The 12002-nt window shown below is 41.8% G+C and overlaps 1 long non-coding RNA gene across 1 annotated transcript; it reads left to right on the top strand.

The window, feature by feature from the left end:
• Positions 1 to 4050: 4050 nt before the first annotated feature.
• Positions 4051 to 5458, top strand: LOC136531362 (uncharacterized). Its single transcript, XR_010778006.1, has 3 exons — positions 4051 to 4717; positions 4812 to 4913; positions 5399 to 5458. It is a non-coding gene; the product is annotated as an uncharacterized lncRNA (long non-coding RNA).
• The last annotated feature ends 6544 nt before the right edge of the window (positions 5459 to 12002 follow it).

Raw genomic sequence — 12002 nt, 5'->3', positions numbered from 1 at the left:
TCCCTTCACTACATTGAGCCCCTCCATCACCATGATTCATATTCATATTTATGATGGCACCAATGAAAGAGATAGTTGTAGCATTCTTCAGAGTGTGCGTGACTGAAAACGTGCATAATTCTCTGGCACTATGTCAGAATTAAACATCACAAATGTGTTCAACGCAAATCACAGACACGGGTTCGACATGTCACACTTATCACGTCTATGATGACTGGAAATCACAGGCGCGTGAACATGCATCTATGGTGACTCCTCATCATAGACGCGTATATACAATATGTATCTGTGATAACTCCTCTCACAGACATGTTTTTATCTACAGACATCTGAGATGAGGCGTTATTTCAGACGTGTGCACACAAAATGTGTCTGTGATGACTCCTCATCGTAGACGTGTGTAGATAAAACAGGTCTGTGATGATGGTTTATAAGAACAAAACAGAGGATGTGTCCTATTTTATTCTGCAAGTATATAACCAAAATTTTCACATGCATAGAGTCATCATGCACTCTATTTTCTATGAATCTCAATAAACACAAAGATACAGTACGGTTCTCAAAACAACTAACTTCTAAAGTGAACTACATGAGACTATTTCATCTAAAAAAATAAAGATAATAATCATCATAGAAGAGTAATTAAAATCCTTTCATCATAGAGCTTGATCAAGAAAGATAGCATATATATGTCCTTGTAACAGTTAGTGAAAAAGAACAGATTAGTATATTTAATCATGTCTTGAGAATGAAGCTTTGTCCTTGTAATGCAGATCATTAATCATGTCTTGAGAATGAAGCTCTGTCCTTGTTAAAAGCATCAAGCAAGAGGGGTAGCCTGCAGCAAAATAGTAAAGACCATTATTACCGCGTCACCAAATTAGGTGTCTTCCTTTTCCTTTCTTTTTGGCATAGCGCCGGCCCCTTCAGCCAGGGGCGGATCCAACGCGCGGGGGTGGGGGGGCTCGAGCCCCACCTACCCATACCGGAGCAGTGGAACCCCCTGGAGCCTCCATGAATTTTTAGGCAAAGTTATATAGTGTAGGTGAGACTGAGACTTAAAATCGAGCAGCAGTCGGAGGTATGTGTTATTCAGCCCCCCCTAAATTTTTTTTGTGAATCCGCCACTGCTTTCAGCCACCAATCACTGGTCCACCGCTGCCATGTCGTGTTGCATGCCACGATCTAATCGCCTGCGCATTCATTCCACCAATGCAATCGCTGGTCCTCCGCTACCATGCGGCCATGCCCTGCTGCCTGCAATTTGCATCGTCCAGTGTCATGCAGCCCAATTACTGCAGTTCGCTATCCGATCCATCTGCAGCTAGCTCAGAATTGATGAAGCTATTGGATCGATCCATCGATCAGACAGAGACGGGCCAGGGCGTGATCACCGTCTGCCTACATACATAGAGTCAGAGCATATGCATCTTTATTTCTGCGCATGGTGCCGGATCTAGCCATACGGCGGCTGGGCAGGCCAATGGCCATGGGCAAGACGAGACCAACGTGACCACTGACCAGTGGGCAGTGGTGGAGATAAGAGGGGCCCGGCAGGGCCATGCCCCCTAGCATCATAGAAAAAAAAAAGTTTACTGTACCTAAATGTATGTTAAATTTTTTTTCCTAAATGTAACTCGACAATGCGCACACAAGCTACACCTATGAACACATCTGAAAGACTAAGTCGGCAGATCTCCAAATTAATAAAGTCATTATAGGTGTATCGTTGTTGACTGGCATGTCGTCTACCACTGAAGAATAACGTTGTCAAATCCAAGACAATATGAGCACCTATATCAAACCGAGAACTTAAACTCAGATGGATGGATTCCAATACAAGGAGAGGCTACCCTCATATCATATATGTCGACTCTCTTTATTTAGCCATCCCCATCTATGTATATAATAACCCTGGCCAACCTACTCTGCTTCGACTGGGCTTTGCCGGAGGGGATGAAACTGGGCAAACGCCATGGGATGTGAGAGCATGGAGGAACCTGGTGTCAGATCTACCTGCTGGGCTGGCCAATGGCCATGGGCGAGACCAACGTGACCGCTGACCAGTAGTGGAGATAAGGGGGGCCCGGCAGGGCCATGCCCCCTAACATCACAGCAGAAAAGTTTATACTAGCTACCTTACTAGGATAAGTTTATTTGCATATTTCCGTTCATATAAATTTATTTGCCTAGCTACCTTAGTAGGGTAAGTTTCATAAAAAAAAATATTGTATTGTAACAATATTCTTGTTATGCATATTTGTTGATATGGCTTCTATGGGTTAGACAATAATAAAAACACATAAAGCACAACTGGAATAAAATATTTCCGTTCATATAAGTTTATTTGCCTACCTTACTGGGGTAAGTTTCATGAAATTTTAGATTTTACTTAACATATGCTTAACTATAACAATTTGGTGGTCATAAAAAAATTTTGGTCCTCAAATTTATTGAGTCACTTGTTTTTTTGTATCACAGTAATACGCTATATCATTATATGTTGACTCTTTTATATAAGTCATAGTACAAACACAAAGAACACTCACCTCTATGAATGCACATGCACACACACGACCTACGCCTATGAAACCTTTGAAAGACTGAGCCAACGCATCTCGAAATTAATGAAATCATCACAGGTGTCTCATTGTCGACTGGCACGTCGTTTACCACTAAAAGAATAGCGTTGTTAAATCCTGAAAAATATGAGCACCCATGTCAGATCGAGAACGTGGATTCGGATGGGTGGGTTCCAACACAAGGAACCTAACCATATGACTTATTCTCATTTTACATATGTCGACTCTTTTTGGCAAACCCACCTTTGTGTTGATACCCAAATTTGGCTTGAGTCATATTTTACATGACCAAATTTGATGCTAAAATAAGATTAGTCTTTATTGCAATAGTTTAATTAACTCGGCTGCTCTATACTGTTTAGCTGATTAATTGTTTATAATCAGCAAAAGTGATGAGTTCGTTGCTTGGATATTGTTTATAAAGGTTAAACATACAAGGGGCATTGTTTCGGTATAGGAAATTCAGTTATTCAACCCCGCAAGCCCTTATAATATAATTAGAGATGCAGGTGGGTTGTCCGTGATCCTGTAAATAGACTTAATTTGGTGATGTGGTAATAATTGTCTTGTACCAAGTTATTATGAGCAACACTAAGTTCCTCATGAGCCAATTTTAGCTCCTCATGTGAACAAGTAGTAACATTAAGTAAATGCTTTTGTTGTTCACATGTTTTCTTTAGAAAAGAGTTTTCATTTTTCAATTTCTCGGTTTTAGCCATCTCTTTTTCTAAAGCTTTGATCATGCTACCAAATCTATATAGAAGCTCCTCATATGAATCAAGATCAATCACATTTGCATTAGATACCTTTGTGTCACCTTGTGACATGATGCAATGTGATATAGTGGATGAGCTTGTAGTAGCAATTTCATCGGAGCATGATCCATCATCATCAAGATCACCACCAAGTGTGCTTGAGGAAGAATCATCACGTGCATCACTTTTGGCATCATCATCAATCTTGTCAAGTGATCTTGTGGTATGATCATCATCATCATCACTTGACCATGAGATGGAGCAATCTTCCACAATCACCAAATTGTGGTCATGCTCGACACACTCATGCACCTCCTCCTTGGGCTCTTCCTTCTTGAACTTGCCATCATCCCATGTGGAGGAATCACCGAAGGTGTGCTTGATTGATTCCCATATCACTACACCACAACACTAATATAGCGTCACATGTGTGTCGTTATAGGTATACTAATACCGTTGAACTGTTGGTCGGTATAGCTAGCCCACGGAGCAAGTGTCGATAAATATACTTTTGTTGATAAACTATCGGTCGGTATAGATATTTATCTGTAGAGTCAAACCATCGGTCGGAATAGATTAGTAAAGAGGACGAACCATCGGTCGGTATAGGTGGCTCTGGCGTGCTGAAAATAAAAACAGACTGATCCGCGGGAAGCTGAAAACCAAACTAGGCCCGTTCGCGGCAAATTGTTAGGCCCAAATACTGGCGTCTCCAAACCCTAACTCTTCATCGCCGCTCCTCTCTAGTTTCCCAGATCCCGCCGCCTCCATTCGTGAAGGGGAAAAACTCCCGTCGCGCCTCGCCTACTCCCGCGGCCACCAGAACCTCCACCGCCGCCATACTCCGCCGCCGCCTCCAAGCTCCGCCGCAGCCGCCCAACACTCTCCCGTGATCTTGGTGTCCCGCCCTCTGCCCCTCCCAGATCCCGCTCCCTGCAGCTAGCAACGCATCGTGGCTACAGTGCGCTGCTTTGCGGCCGGCGGCGCCGCCCAGTGGTTTGTGCAGCAGTCGGCGCTCCGTGGGTAAGTCCTTCTCCTAATACCGGTTCCCGTCCTCCTCCCCCTCCCCCGCACTGGCACTGTCCCACCGCATCTACTCCCCTGGATGTGTATTCCCCATCTCCGATGAGGTAGCTGCGGGTGCTAGGGTTTGGCTCGAGATGGGGAAGGCGAAGAGCGAGGGCAGCAAGTTCATGTGGTGAATAATATTATCTCCAAGAAAACCATAACAGGGAAGACAACCATCTCCAGCTTCCAGTCCGCTCCTCTATGGTTTGGTTCTTGCTACTGGGAATTCTAATTTTTGTGTATGATATTGGTAGGAGGATGCGCGGAACCAAAAAAAAGAAACGCGGAGAAGGAGAAGCTCGGCTGGAATATGTGACTGCTTGTTTGTGCTCAGATTTTGAGGGCTCGGTTTGGTTTCATGTGCTTGTTTGGATTGCTGATGTCGTTTTGCTTCTGTGATTTGCAGGCTGCAGATTTTTTCGGCTTTGTTCTTCAGCTACAACACTGCAGGGTGCCATATTAGGTGAATGTGGACACCAACCTCATCAACTTCTCCATACAAAATAAGGTTGGCCGTTGAATTGTATGCTGCTCTGTTATTTTCACTGGTTAATTCCGTGAGACCAAGCTTATTTCCAATTGCACAATAATTTAGTTATTATTTTCACTGCATACTTGCATGTCGATTGCCTTACTCCATTAGTTAAGAATTGAAGATACTGAGTTATTTGCATTGGGATTAAATTGAATGTTGACACATTATAGCTTATCTGTACGTTACCTTGCCACAAGAAAGGTTGCGGCACAAATCCACTTTGTTATAACATCTACAGTTCTCTAGATTCATATCTCTACATATGGATAAACGCTAACGTGGAGCTACTGATTCTTACAAGATACTGAACTCCATAGCCAAACCTCTGCTTAGGCACTCAATACAAAATAAGTGTCAGCTCATTATGATATATTTGGCTCATCAATTCTGAATGACACTTTTCTGTGATATCGAGTTCAAGTTTGGATTAGTGATTTTTTTCCTCTCCTATCTTGCAGTTTGTTACCAAGGAGAACCAAGAGTTGAGTTCCATTTTCATCGAGGTTTACTCCTATACGGTCTGCATTTCATTACTGACATTGAGTTCCTATACTGTTTGCATTTCATAACTATCATTTTTTTGGAAGTGAAGAACTGACAAGTATGCAGCAGCAAAATTCAATACTGTTGTTTTACTGTTATCTCCTTAGACTATTTCAGAAAGATAAGCATAAATCATTGACTCAAAGATCTGAAACTTGCCCTTGTACTAACAAAAAATGAAGCCCTTGTAGTGGTCATTTAAAGAAACATGTTGAATGTGACACCAAAATTTGACTCAAAGATCCTGCTGCATTCTCATCAACTCTGAACACCTCTGTCCCTGTAGTTTCTAATCCTGCTTATTGTCAAGGCGGTGTAACTGTTTGCCATGTTTATTGAAATGCATAGAAATTTCTATTGTTGCGGTCATGATAGGGCGCGCAAAACACACTATCAAAAGAATTTGGTACTGCTTGTTCTTATTCATTGCCATCTAAATGTATTTGTTGGGCTGTTTTTTTTCTGAATTTTACATTCATCAAACTGCTATTTGTGATGCTTCAGTAACGGTGTTTTTTTTTCTGAATTTTACATTCATCAAATTGCTGTTTTTTTTCTGAATTTTACATTCATCAAACTGCTATTTGTCATTCATTTGCTTTGGACAACCTGACAATGCTGTCACTCAATTGGTATCCTTAATCATACATAAAAATGTATATAATAAAACAGTGTAACAATGGTGAACTTGTGTAAATTCTAACTAATTACAATCAATCTAAATAGCACTGTAGTTATTGCAAAGTAGTTATGCTGCATCAGACATCTCGTATCAGTTGCAAATTAGCAGTATGCAGTTGACAAATATATTGCTATAAGATCTTTGTGCAATAGCAACTTAAGGACAATAAGCTGATGTTTCCCCTGTTAAACCATGTGCACACAATTGATAAAAACAGGACAAGCACTATAGCAAGAGGCCATGGATTTTGGAGGATGAGACTGGCGAACATCAGTATCAGGGCCAAACTGAGGATCCACCTGCCACATACTATTCACTGACACTGAAAGGCAAGGACATGATTGCTGTTCAAGTTGGTTCCTGGTACTGTTCTCTCTGCTTCCTCTGTTATTATTACTCTTTAAACGAACTGGATCATATATCCATCATCTGAACATACATACTTGTAAGATTCAAGCACCATTAGAGTGTATAGGTTTCATCAAGTCTTGACATTACTAATTCTGTGGCAGAAAGCTCCTAATATCATTTCTTTTGAGATGGGTGCTCTCTTATTTTTGTTAGAGCATTCTTACCGTCTCTCATGTCCTATCAGGTACAACTTCAGTAAAATTGCACAGTACAAACAGCTGACCTTGGAAGAAGCTGAAGAGAAAATGAATAGAAGGAGAAGTAGTGCATCTGGGTATGAACGGTGGATGATGTAACATTTTGTAAAGAACTCCTTGGGCATGTTAGCTTTGAGGTGTGCAAGCCAGACTTGTGTGTTGTGAAGAATACTGTAATTTGGTATCTCATGTTACTGTGAGGTGTGCAACCCAGCATGACTATTACATGTACCAATTGGCATGAATGAAATCTAAGCTATGTCATTGTGACTCGATTTTGTGTCTCATGTTGAATGTGACCTTGTATGTTTCATGTCTAAAAGAATACTGTAATTTGGTTAATGTGAGATTAATAATGTATTTTTGCATCATGTGATCTATGCGTTGGATTGTTGGTTGGTATAAATCCCTTTAGCCTTGAACTGTTGGACGGTAAAACTACTATATGCCATCAGCCTGTTGGTCGGTATTGCTTCAACATTTCGTCAGACTATCGGTCGCTAAAAGTATGTCGGTCGCTATAACCCTATCCCGACGCCACTTTCAGCGGCAGCAGTTAAGTGTCGGCATAGATCTATACCGACCGATAGTGCGTCGCTGTATCCACCTATAGCGACCAATGGTGCATCGCCATTCTGGGGCTGTGGTGTAGTGTATCTCACGAGCGGTTCCCACATAGGTTATCTTTTTCATCAACTCAAAGCTCAAAGCATCCATTAGATAACAACAAGCATGTGCATCAAGTTCAAAGAGAACTTTTTGAGCTTTGGTGAGATTTCTATGGTCCAAAACATGAGTGAGACCACTAGTGACAATCCACCAAAACTTAGGTCCCTTTACATGAAAATGATCAAACATGTGATTTTTCCAAAGTGCAAAGTTTGTGCCATCAAAAATGTGTATCTCACAATCATCTAGCCCACTAGATGCCATCCTCTCGGGTCGGTGAAGACCACAAAAGAGAGACCAAGCTCCGATACCACTTGTAGGGTCGAGATGGCGGACTAGAGGGGGGTAAATAGTCCTTTCTAAAACTTAAACGCGTCGGTTAACCAAAACTAATGCGGAATTAAAACTATCGGTCGATCCAATACTACACCCCTCTATCTAAGTTCACAAGCACCTTATAAAGATCCTAATTAGGCAACAAAGGTGTCGGGCTAGCTAGAGCTCACCTAATCAATTCTAGAGCAAGGTCACACAAACCTATGCACTAGTACTTCAAACAACCGGGGGAGCTCCTACACAATCTAGTAAGCAAAAGCGCAAAGCTCCTAAGCTCACTAGCAATGCTCAATAACAAGGCTACACAAGCCAAATTAAAGAGCGCAACTTACTTAGCTACACAAACTAAGCAATGTGACTAACAAGGTTACTAAAACCAAATTAGCCACGCAAGGGAGCTACTTCTATGCTACACAAGCAAGAAGGTAGCTAGTTAACAAATCAAGTCAACTAATTACAAGAGCAACTACACAAGCACAATGTATGTGAAGTAAATACAAGCTTGTGTGACGAGGATGCAAACCAATGGGAAGACAAGGATGACACGATGATTTTATCTCGAGGTTCACGTGCTTGCCAACACGCTAGTCCCCGTTGTGTCGACCGCTCACTTGGTGGTTCGGCGGCTAATTGGCATCACCCGCCAAGCCCGCACATTGGGCACCACAAGAACCTACCCCAAAAGTGAGGGTAGCTCAATGACACGCTCAACTAGAGTTGCTCTTCATGATCCCCATAGGGTGAGCACAATCCCCCTCACAAATCCTCCTCTGGAGCACCGCATAATCTTCTCGCGTGCTTCAACAGAGTCACAAGCCACCAAGCCATCTATGGTGATTCTAGCTTTTGGATTGCGTCTGCCCTGGTTTTTCTAGGGTCCGTTTATAGAACACTTGAGTGTTCAAAGGCCCGAGAACACTCGATTTTTGCACTTCACGCCTTCATCCTCCTCCCGACGCTTCACCGCCGCCCGCTGCCCCACCGCAACGCGGTAGGGTCTCGCCGGAGCTCCATGGCCGAGACCCTACCACACCCGTGGCCGCCTCCTACGCTGTCGGAACTCTAACCGTTGCAATCCCGCCGTCTCTACGGCCTGGCCGGCCTGCCTCCCCGAGCCCCTTCTAAGCCCGCTAGAGTTAGGGAAGAAGAGGAGAGACCAGAGATGAAGAAGAATGGGAGGGAGAGGAATCGAGTGTTGAGAGCGAGAGGACACTAGTAGAGAACCTAGCTGTAGTCCCGGTTCTCACCCCCTTTAATCCCGGTTTTGGAACCGGGACTATGCAATCGGGACTAAAGGTCTTGATTTTTAGTCCCGGTTCCTCCAACCGGGAGTAGAGGTGTTTATTGGGTAAAAAAAAGTTGCAGCTGTGGAGATTCGAACCTACGACCTCCCACTTCAGCTCTTGCACGCGTTACCATCTCACCTACCACCACACATCTAACTTAAATAAGATACGCTTTCCTTTTAAATTCAGTTTGGAGACACCTTTAGTCCGGGTTTGAGACATAAACCGGGACTAAAGGTACCTTTAGTCTAGGTTCGTGTCTCAAACCAGGACTAAAAGTGGTTCATGTCTCAAACTGGGACTAAAGATTCTCGCACTGACGTGCCTCTGACAAACCTCAGTAACCGTTGGGCAGGGACCTTTAGTCCCGGTTGGAGCTACCAACCGGGACTAAAGGTTTCTCTAGTCCCGGGCGCGAAAAATACCGGGACTAAAGCCAAATTTCGAAGTGGATCAAAAGTCATTTCTCTACTAGTGGGAACACTCGAGTGTGTTATAGTATTTTTCTTTTTGTAAATTCGTGAATCACATGGTTTTAAATTCCAAGTGAGAAAAGCTCTGGAATACATTATTTGTTTGCTGTTATTGTAAATTCGTGTGATTTTGGACATGCAATCACACAAGTGACCAACCTCCTTTATCTATATTAATATTTGATTAAACATATAAAAAGAGTGACATAAAGTAATTATATTATGAAAAATGTGTTTTATGACAAATCTAATTATGTTTATTTGGTATTATAATTTTTGATATTTTTGTATAAATTTGATTTAAATCAAGATGGTTCAAGTCGGTATTATTATGATAAAGTTATATTCATTCTATTGGGCCTAGGGAGAGAGACACATCCACTACGGTGGAAACGAATTTCAGGACCGTAAAAATGGTCTGCGGAGTTGAGTTTACCCACCCGTCCTGAGAATGCATCTCTTGAAAATGCATTTCTAGGGGTGTTTTGCTTAAGATAACTGCCCTTGCATATTCATTTCCAACCGATGGACCAAAGCTACCATAGTAGTCCATAGAGCGCGCGCCTAGAATGCCATAATTTGACGTCCTGGAACGACCAGAAACCATGTAAATGGTTATCTTTGAGAGGCTGACGGGCATAATAGAGAACAACTTAAAGGACTCATTATTTGTGAACCGAAACTGGATCGAATTTTTTTTCAATCATTGAACATCTTGGCTGCATGAACGGTAAATCCGGACCATATGGCGACTGAATGCACGTTGCATACACAAGCTGGAAACTAACGAGATCGAGACTTGGATAGTCACCAAAAGAAACTCCCGGCACTCTTAATTTTGGTCTCGGCATAAACTACAACAGGAATGAAGAAGAGAAGAAAATGACGATAGCTTTTAAATCATGGAATTATATGGAGAAAGGACAATTAAAAAAATCAATCAAATGATCAACAAATCGGTTTGTAACAAAAAAAAATAAGCAAAAATAAATATTACAATACACCGAGGTCCATGTGCGAATATTAATCCCGATCCATGCGTGCATGAATACATGGAGCGAGACTTGAAACTATAGATAGGTATACAATCTGTTGTCCTCAACTACGGATCGGATCTAGCTACTGTCATGCATGCATCTCCATGCATGCCAGAGCTTCAAACGCATGTGCCTTCAATTTGTTCGGTAGGAGGACTACAACAACAATGCATGCATGTAAATATATAACAGATTGACATTCATATATAAATATATGTGACAATGTAAGGGTAGCCTTGAGTTTTACCGCACTTCACAAACTCGGCCAGGCACAACATAAGTTATTGCATTGGCTATACTGCCACACTAGAAATATAATCATTTCTACCCTATAGTTTGACTTTCAGGGGCGATTGGTAATTTGAACGGCCCTGTAAATTTTCATTTGAAGTTGGACGAAGACAAAATAACTATATATCAAAATTGTAGAGCTCGAAGAGATATAAAACTTTTATAGTTAATGACTTCTATTGGAGATCACTAAGGTCCCAAATATGTGATTTAAGTTATCAGATTTTTAAATTCAAAATTTCAAACTTTTTTTAAACTAGCCATTATGTTGGAACATGGTAATAGATGAAAAGCTAAAATATTGTACAACAAGCTGTGAAGCCTAGCTAGCTAGGAAAATTTTAGTAGGCTTTAATTTGTTAAAAAAATTATAATTCATTGCATTTTCAAATACCCTGCCTCAATAAGTCCTCAACCGTCTACTAGCTAGCAGGTTGATCTACTAGGCGCTAGTGTCCAGTTATCTACTGCTGGGCGGGGCTAGCTGTCGGCACTGCAGCTAGCCCTAGCCTGCAGGTAAGGACGGCCGGCACATTGCATGAGACATGCAATTAATGACGTTCATTACACCACCAGGCTGGCTGAGGCAGGCATCTACACTGTTAGAAGGCAATCCCTGCTAGGGCCTTGTTTAGATTGCAAGTTTTTTCACCCTCTCTCCATCACATCAAATCTTTGAACACATGCATGGAGTATTAAATGTAGATCAAAAAATAACTAATTACACAGTTTGATTGTAAATTACGAGATGAATCTTTTGAACCTAGTTAGACCATGATTGGACAATAATTGTCAAATACAAACGAAAGTGCTACAGTGTCAAATACTGATTCCTAACGCCAATCTAAACAAGGCCTAGATCTGCCCTGGGCATGAATCCAGGATGTATCACACGTAGCAGGGCCTAGAGGGTAGCACAATGGACACATAGTTTGTATCAACGACCGCCTCTATAAATGGTTTCTTTGACACTACACTCCTTTAAATCTCCTCCATTTTCAGGCACAACCAGTGTTAACAACCTCATGTATAAATGGTATTTTTAGGGGAAGTTTGTGCTACCAACACTAGAAAAATAATCATTTCTACCCTATATATAGTTTGACTTTCAGGGACGATTGGTAATTTGAATGGCCC

Source organism: Miscanthus floridulus, unplaced genomic scaffold, assembly GCF_019320115.1.
Source record: "Miscanthus floridulus cultivar M001 unplaced genomic scaffold, ASM1932011v1 fs_329_5_6, whole genome shotgun sequence".
In the NCBI taxonomy this organism is placed as follows: domain Eukaryota; kingdom Viridiplantae; phylum Streptophyta; class Magnoliopsida; order Poales; family Poaceae; genus Miscanthus; species Miscanthus floridulus.
Note: the sequence above shows the minus strand (reverse complement) of the source record. Positions and strands in the feature narration are given on the sequence as shown.